A 9,321-nucleotide genomic window follows, 5' to 3' on the forward strand; every position below is an offset into this window, starting at 1 on the left:
CGCCATGCCCCCTGCCGGATTTCCAGGTAGTTTTTTGCAATCACTCCAGGCACTCTTAGTCGCTCACCTGAACCCTGGATTTGGGTCGCAGAGCTCTTGGCTAATCGCTCCCATAAGAGTTACCCATGGAAGATGGAGCTTCTTTCTGTCAGACGGTAAACTCGACTTCCCCTACCCACCGACCTCTACCTCTCCCCGACACTGCCTCGGCTTTCAAGCTATGGCCCGGCGGGCTTGGGTCTGCGCCCGGCCAGAGCTCTAACCCGTGTGTGGACAGACGTTGTCAGACGCAGCTACTTTGTCCCGCATGCCGAGAGCGGCGTCGGCCCGCGGCTGCCCCAGCGCTGACCGGCCCTCCAGCCTAGCGCTTGCTGTGAGCCGCGAGGGAGGGAGGAAGGCCAGGCTGGGGTGCGGGGTGCCCTCCACTCACCTTCTCAGTCCGGCGTCACGCACTGGCTGCTCCCCAGCCCGCTCTCCAGCCAAAACCGAACCCGCTTTAGGGGGAGAACCGCTACTCCCCCACCTTCACCCCCACCTCAGGGAGGTACCTGTTGCGGCAGGATTCAGTGGCTCTCTTCCTCGGGTGATAATCCAGTTTGGTTGCTATGCCCGTTCCCATCCCCACCACATGTTTTCTATGCATAGATCCCGGGCGCTAACCACACGAACCGCGTCCGCCTCCGCGCTTTATTTACCAAGCGGGCTGTGCGAGGCCCCGGAACATGGATAGAAAGACCTTCTCATGTTTCTCAGCTGCGGAGCTCAGCTCATGAACATCCTGCCATTGCGGAATCCACCTTCCCGGGCGGCGCCGAGGGGAGGACGCTCGACCACACAGTAGAGGCGATTGTTAACTCCCTCCGATATTGTCTGCCGCCTATGGGGCCAGCTTTCTTTCTGGTTGAGAGAGGGGCGCCCGGATGGGCTTCCCTGCAGCCCCTAGGGGACCCTAGCACAGGCTACTTAACCCAGAGGAAGAATACCCAGCCCTGTCCTACCCGCAAATCAAGTGAAGTTAATGCTCATCGTCTTGAAGAATTCAGATCATTCATGGGCCCTGAGTACAGGCCTTCTAAAGAGATGGGGAGCTCACTACCATACCGAGGTGCCCCCGAAGACCCAGCTCCACCAGAGCCACGACCTCCAGAACAAATTTTAGCCAAGGGCGTCTAGTGATGTTTCCTTTCAGGGATTTCTATTCGTCGAGAGATGGTTTTGTTTAAATGTCTAATGTGCACTAGTAGGAAGAAAGGGGGTGGGATGAGAGAGAGGACACTGTTACCAGAGAATTAGTGCCCTTCGGCCGGCTAAGGGCACAACCCGCATTTCCCTGTGCTTTTTGTCACCCAAGAACCTCCAGAGAATCGGGCCGTGTATTGATCTCCCCAGGGACACTGGTACTCTTTACCACCAGTGACTACACAGCTGTCGTCAGGTCCTCCCGGGGAGATGCTCTTCCTCCGGCGTCAGACGAGCAGCCAATGTTATTCCCAGGCTGCCTGCGCTAAAAGAGCTACGGAAAGTGGGGTTTGCTAGCACTTGTGTCTGAGTGAATAAGAGACTGTCGGGAGACGTCTCAGGGAGAGAGAAGGGAAAGTCTGTGGAGATGTGGGTGTCATTCAAGCGTCAGCCAGGCAGGGGACATTGGACCAGACTTCGGTTTAGTTCCTTAAAATAATAACGACATTTAGATAAGCGTTCAGAGCTCATAAAGCTCTTCACATAGAAAACCGCATTTGGCCCTCACAATAGCCCGCTGAGGTAGAAGCTGCAGGAGTAAGGATGTCTGTTTTGTAAATGCGGACGCTGAGGTTCGGAGAGGTTTTCACACATCTAGGAAGCGGCAGAAGCAAGATTTGAGCCTCGGTTTCCTCCCTGCAGGTTCTGCAGCAAGCCATGCTGCCTAGGCTTCTCGAAGCGAACACGTCCTGAGTACGAAATTAGTTTTAGGAAACTAGGATCACGGGTGGGGGCAGGGTTGGGCGAGTTGAGACTGGGTTGGGAGGGGACAAGTGCAGCAAAGTCAGGGAAACTCTGGAGGTCCCAACAGCTCGAAAGCAGCACAGATGAAAATAGAGAACTAAACAAGGGACTGGACAAAACGATGACGAAAAATTTGTGGTCGATTCACCTATGAAACTAATGAAAGAAATACTTAGAACCCATCCCACACCCCAGCTCCTGAGGTTTAAGGGCCCAAGCTGGCCAACCAAGAGGGCTCAAAAGTTCCTTATCAGCCTCCAGCCTGGGTCTTCAAGTCTCCCATGTTTACTCCCTTGGCTTCCTCTGGCTGGGCCGCCAACTCCACGGCAAAGACACCTTTTATTGCTTCTCGAATAAAAAATCCGAGTTACCAGAAACCCGAGGATTTTTAGTCCTTCTCCACCTCCAAATTTAATAAAGTCCAAGACAAGGCCGCCTAGAGATCTTTGAAAAACTCATCTTTAAAAATGTTATTTCTGAGACTATTCGTCTCAGAAGACCCTTGGAGTTTAAAATACTTGCTTTCCGCACGGTCTTGAACATACAATCAGGGGGGGCTCAAATGTAATCTAAGCAGAAAGGCAAAAATTAAAGACTTGCTCCCCAAATTAGAAAATATGTCACGCCAGCCAAATGTTAACCATCATCCTGATCATATTCCCAATTTCCCCCTTTCCCTAGTTGTATTCATAACCCAGTTAGAGAAATCCCATGTGGAATCATTTACACACAAACCCAAGCAGGTCCTTGGTGAAGCTATGTTGGCTCCGTGTACAAGTCAATGAAAAGGGGGTTTTACTAAGACCTGGAGGAAGACCTCTGATCACAAGACCAACATGTGTTCACACACCCTAAATTGTACTGTTGCATACACCTTGTTGTCTGAGCTACTAACTTTCACTGGACAGGTTTGCCAGATGTTTCAACAAAAATAGACTACACATGTGGTTGCTGGAGAAACCTTAAATTTCATAGTCTCTTTTTTTAATAATTTCAGTCCTTGTTTTATAAGATGATTGAAACTGTTCATTGCTGCATGTGATGAAAATAGACTAGCATGCTGATGGCATATTTTTAGTTGGTAAAAGCATCAGTAATATTGTAGACAGATGTTTGGTGTACAATTATTCTCATCTTATGGACACATTCATTGTACTGTTAAATTGGGGGAAACATATTTTGCCTTTTTAGTAAAATAAGAACTAGAACGAACATGGTTATAGTATTGTCAGTGTATTTACAGAATTTACACATTAGGGGATCTTTTCAAGTAAGATTTGTTGGTTTTTTCCAATTCTTGATGTAAGCTCTAGGGTTTACTCTTTCTTCAAAATTTCCATCTGTTTTTAGTATAGGAATAGCTCATACCTTAGCAATTCTCAAGTTAACTCACTGAAATGTTGATTTATGATTATTCACCTGAAGGATGGCTTGGTAGAATAGACAGCTTGACTTAGGGGATAGAGTGCTGACTTCCAAGTTTTGAAAGCTTGGTTTGAATCCTAATTTAAACACTCACTAGCTGTATGACTTTGGGTATGCCATTTAATTTCTCAGAACCTCAGTTTCCCCAATTGTAAAAATGGAGGACATAATAGCATTATCTCACAGGATTGTTGTAAGGTTCAAATATATGTAATGTATTATATAAATGAGTTTATTTTTCAGTGGTACATTTTGAAATGAAAAATTCTCTGGGAGGGTCAGTGTTCATAATAAAAACCAACATATACTTCTTTTTTTCCAAGACTAAGATATTTTTCTTTTGCAGTCTTCAAATGAACAAATCCAATAAATTTAAATTTTCCACTTTCTATCCTATAGCTTAACTATGAATTCCTGTATCACACATTAGATCATATGACAGTAAATTCTATTCAGTTTTCTACACTATGTCACCTTCAGCATTTCAAATGCATAGTATCTGAATTATTATTCTGAAATCCAGAATTTTATTTTTAAAGGGAAAACATTAATAGACTTAGAAAAATATGATGTGTTTGGTGGGGGCAGTACCATGAGTAGTGTAATTCTGATATAATGCTGCCCAGGGATGTAGCACTGGACAAATAATTTAATTGCTCCAAGTTTTAGCTTTCTCATCTGTAAAATGGGGAGAGAATAATACCTGTATGCCAACATCACAGGGCAGTTGGGAGGATCAGATGAGGAGAGAGGTTCCTGAAAACATATGGTAATATTACTATTATTGTGGTAGTGGGATTTATTTTAAGAGACAGAGATATCAAATTAGGATACCTTTGTCTGTCATGTTCTACTTCATGGGACATAAGACCAAGCTGTAAAATCCAAACACTTTTTACCTTCTGTTGGGAAAGGGAGAGGTTTTTGTTTTAGAAATTTGACATTTAACTTGAGAATCTTGCTGTATGTGGTCACTGTTTCCACTCGTACTTTCAGAAAGCAATTTTTATCTTTTAGGCCCCATCCCAGGCGTCAGTAAGTAATTCAAAAACAGGGATGACACATTCAAAAGACTGATGTGACTGCTCTTCTTCTCCCTGTCTCCTCCCCCCGCCTCCATCTCCTCCCCACGTGGGGTAAAAGAGTGAATAGATGGATGGACAGATGGATAGACAGCAGGTTCCCATTCCAGCTGGCTAATCAGACCATTAGAAATCTGCATTTTGAAAGAAAGACTGGGAAAACACAGAAGGCTGAGAAGTGAAAAGACCAGCCAAACAGCATGGGTTGAGCTTTAGAAGCCACTGGCCGGGAAACATCTAACAAGCCTTCAAGAGCTGAGCCGTGTGTGAACTACCCACAAGTCTCTTGTAAATTTCATCCTCACCCTCACTTTTCTTTTTCAACTCCCATTCCAAAAACTTCCAATAAAAATGAAGGCTATTCAGTTACTATTTTCAGAGCACATTAAATATCTAATTAGAAATGCACATTGCCTGGTTATGGCTTTAATTAAAACTATTGAACCAGCTCTCTTCTACACAGCAAGTCAGTGCATATCCGTTTAGGAGCAAGTGAAAGGTCGCATTTGCCCCCACTGCCTGGGTTTCTTCCTACAACAGAGTATGGTAGCACTAAAGAACCACTGAAATCTTACTTCTGACCAAATTATGTGAGAAAAAGAACTGACAAGATATTTGGTTTTTTTTGGACCAGATCTGTGATCTCCCTTATCTGAGAAATTTCTAGTGAGGAAATTCCTTATACCATTGCAGATACAGACCAACAACTCCTCTACAACCTAGAGTCTTAGAAAACTGGCTTGTTCACTAACAGAGGTAAGATGGACTTGAACTCAGGTCTTACCATCTCTTAGACCAGATCTTTATCCATCCACTACCATGCTGTCACTCTCCAAAATAATATAAGAAACAATTAAATCAGAACAGTATATGTTAGAGGGTGTCAGCATTAGAAGGAACCTTATAGTTTGGTTTAGTCACAATTTTTTTTTTTTTTTGCCAATGAGGAAACTAAGGCCTAGGAAAGTGAAATGATTCCCTAAAGGTCATTTAGTAGAAAAGTCAGGGAGAGGGTCTAGGTTTCTTTTTCATTACCACTATTGTTGAATTTTACTTTATGTTGTAGTAAGGGATGGAAACTAAAAGAAAGTTAAATTGCATGTTAGAGCCCCTAAAGCATTTTGAACAGTTTATTCCAAGTTGTTAAAAAAATTAATCCTTATAAAATCAAGCATTTTAATTTTAAAAGTAGAGGGAAGGTCTTTGAAACAAAGGGTAATTAAGAATATGTAATTTTTGGAATCTGAATGACTCAAGGCACTTAATACATTAAAAAATTAATAATTGTAATGTATTGCTTTTCTAATTACTAAGATAGTTTCTTGCCTCATGAGCTCTAGGAAAACACTTGATTAATGGATGCAGAGGTATTCACTTATAGGTTGAATCCAGGAGGTGAGGAAAAAAGGAAAGGGAAAATTTCTATCTTCCATGTTAGGTAGGATGTGTGTGTGGTACTTTGGGAGTCAGTCTGGTTTTTGAAAATCTCGTCTATTTTCCCTTACATTACATTTTGTCCGTGTGCTTTCAAGGGAACCTTTAGGTATTGATATAATTTTTAAATGTAGTATTGATCTTCAGGTATTGATGCTTCTTCTATTTCTTGGGATGAAATATCATTCTTATCAGTAGTGGTGTTTTCATCTCAATGACAGTTCTTCCTGACATAAAAATTCAGCAATCCCAAACTCTCTATATAGGATGCTTCTTTATCCCATAATTTGTTTTCCTTATATACTGTATCATCAATAAATATTTTGGGAGTAATTTCGTGTGAGATGCTCAGCCAGGAAGTGCACAATATTTTATTTAAATGACTCAATCCTTGTCTACTAGAAATTTGTAAACCAAACACATGAGAGCATTATAGAGAATGATTTGGGATTTCATAACAAAGGGGTAATTCCCCAGACAAACCCATCTGTGACTTAGGAAAAAAAAAACCCACAGAATTGCCTGAGGTACATAGATCTCTCTCTAGGGATCATTCAGTTAGTCAGTATGAGGGAGAAGAGCAAAACCTAGGTATTCTAGATTCCAAGCCCATCACTATATCCACTAAGCACCACTTCCTGTACATACCATTCTATGGAGAAGACCCAGAAAAACAAATAAAACTTTTATCTAACAAATTATACTATATTTGGTTTAATGAGTCTATCTAATATAGCAAATCTATAACTCATCTGTGGGACTACATGAGTAAAACTGAAGAACACAGATAGGATGACCATTTTAGTGCCTGATCAAAGTTTCAGGAACTTATTACCAGCTTCCTTCCTGAAAGCATGTGACAAGGAAACATGATTCCAGAAATTTGAGCCTGATTTAAAAACAGCATTTTTGCTTCTTAAATCAGTGTTTTTCAAGCTACATACAAAGGAATATCTGGGTTTCAAAAGGGATGTCTATGGAGTTCATAGGTCATAGGGACCTCCTTCTAGAAATGGAATGGAACTTAGTGGTTATCAAGTACAACCTTTTACTTACTGATAAGGAAACTGAGGACCAGAGGGGGGAGGAAGTGATTTGTTAGGGTTATGTAGCAGAGCTAACATTCAACTAAGGTGCCATTATTCAAATTCAAAATTGGTCACACTCATCAAGGTTAACTTGCACGTCATATCCCATATATATATACCTGGGAATGGGGTAAGGGAGGGAATGAGAGGAGTTGGACTATATATAAACTTATGTTGGATACTTGGCAACGTATTTATGTGAGGCTTGTGGGTAGAGAATCCTCCCCACCACATGTGACTTATAGTGACTCTGGGCCACCATGTGGGCCACATGGTCATATACATGAGTATATAGCCTATGCTTGGGAGGTAAATGGGAAGGATCAGAAGAGATACGGCTATTCATGCCGACTATATATTCTGCAGTAGCATTCATTCACTGGTTACTTATGCTAAATCCCACCCCCTCTGACCTTGGACAGTCAGTGTGTGTGTGTGTGTGTGTGTGTGTGTGCACGTGCACGTGTGTGTGCATATGCACATGGCATGACACACACACAGATACACATATAAATTTACTTTTACTAGTCAGAAGACCTAATTCAAAGTAAGGCATAAATTTATTGAAATCACACAGAACATTCCTCCCAGAAATATAGTGCATACCTTTCCACAAATACACCATCAGTGGGAAGAGTGGACATACATAGGGATCACTCATGGGGGCACACAAGTAAAGAACACATCAATACCTAAGACGACAAATTTTAAAGATGAAAGGGAATAATGATTTTTATTTATGCTCTGGTGATATACGGCAACTTTCTGATTCAATTGTGGGAAAAATCTGGCTGAGCAAATCCTGTAGCATTTCACCTGGGAGATCAACTCTTATCAGGTCAGGTCAGTTTGACTAATATTCAATATTCCAAGAATGAACTTAAACACACAGAGAAATGAGACTAGCATGTGGATGTACACATGTGTATAGTGTACAATGAAAGATACAATACTGAATTGCATTCCCTGATGAGGAACTCTGCGGTTCAGAAAATCATTAAATAATGCTTGCAATTATCTTGCTTAAAGATTTTTCAGATGTGAATTTTGTGATAGGTTTTCAACTTGGCAAGAAATTTTTTAAGTCCCAATGAATGAATCCAAATAATTAATATCAAGTAGACCCCAATAATCTCTGAATCTGTGGGTAGCCAAAAGTCCTGCAACCCAACTCCCTAATTTCTTCTTCACAACTGGAGATGGAACTTCAAACATTTCTAATAGTCTTAGAGTTTAGATAAACCAGTAGAAAGGTATGCTTAGAAGGCCCTTCAACTTGAAATTTTGTCTTTTTTCCCCTCCTTTTCATTTTGTTGATGGTTTTTGCTTTTATATCATATTCACTTCTGAATACACTCCTCCACTCCCTTCTACCCAGATAATTTCCCTCATAACAAAGATTTAAAAAAATACAACAAAATCAACCTATTCATTGTTCATATACAACATTCCATAAACATAACCCCTCTGTCTCCCACTTCTACAATAAAAGGAAGAATGTACATTTTCCCTCTCTTTTCTTAGGCCAATCTTGGCCAACAGAAATTTACTACATCCAGTTACATTGTTATTCTTTCTCTTTACATTGCTGTAGTCGTTATGAATAGCATTTTTCTGGCTCTGCTTCACTTTGCATCAGATTGTATGAGTTCTCCTATGATACTCTTCATGATTCAAATTTATTGTTTTTTTACAGCATGGTAACGTTTCATTCCATTCATGTACCATGATACGTTACACCATGTCCAATCAATGAGAACTAACTTTTCCCCAGTTTTTTGCCACCAAAAAAAGTTTTGCTAGGATTAGTTTAGTGCATATGGGATCTTTCAAAAATGTCTTTGACTTCTTAAGGGTATAAAGTATTATCTCTGTGTCAAAGGGCATGGAAATTTTAATCACTTTTCCCCCATAATTTCCACCCCAAAATGATTAGACCATTTCACAGCTCCACCAAAAGCTTTCCCATCTTCCTGCAACCTTTATAGTACTAACTATTTCCCTATTTTGTCATCTTTTCCAATTTTCTGGGTATGAGATGAAACCTCAGAATTATTTTAATTTGTATTTTTATTATTATTAATGATTTGCAGTAATATTTTCGTATGGTTATTAATAGCTTTAAATTCCTCTTTTGAGAACTGTTTATTCATTACCTTTAACCACTTATTGGAAATCATTTCCTGTAATAACATTCTCAAAGTGGCCCTTCATAGAATCTGGGGGTTGGAGGAAACTTTAAGGAGACATATAGTCTATTCTAAGGCAACCAGGAGTAAAGTAGAGAGAGCACTGTGAATCTGGAATCA

The 9,321-nt window shown here is 41.0% G+C and overlaps 1 protein-coding gene across 1 annotated transcript in view; it reads right to left on the reverse strand.

Moving 5' to 3' along the window:
- MKX (mohawk homeobox) overlaps window positions 1-670 on the reverse strand; it is a 103,262-nt gene extending 102,592 nt beyond the window's left edge. Inside the window, exon 1 of the mRNA XM_069086370.1 lies at window positions 431-670. The gene's annotated coding sequence lies outside the window, so the exon portion shown is untranslated. The remainder of the gene's footprint in view (window positions 1-430) is intronic.
- Between the last annotated feature and the right edge of the window lie 8,651 nt (window positions 671-9,321).

The sequence above is a fragment of the Petaurus breviceps genome, unplaced genomic scaffold (genome assembly GCF_028583685.1).
Source record: "Petaurus breviceps papuanus isolate PSGF00001 unplaced genomic scaffold, PetGlider_PUasm1.0 178, whole genome shotgun sequence".
Classification (NCBI taxonomy): domain Eukaryota; kingdom Metazoa; phylum Chordata; class Mammalia; order Diprotodontia; family Petauridae; genus Petaurus; species Petaurus breviceps.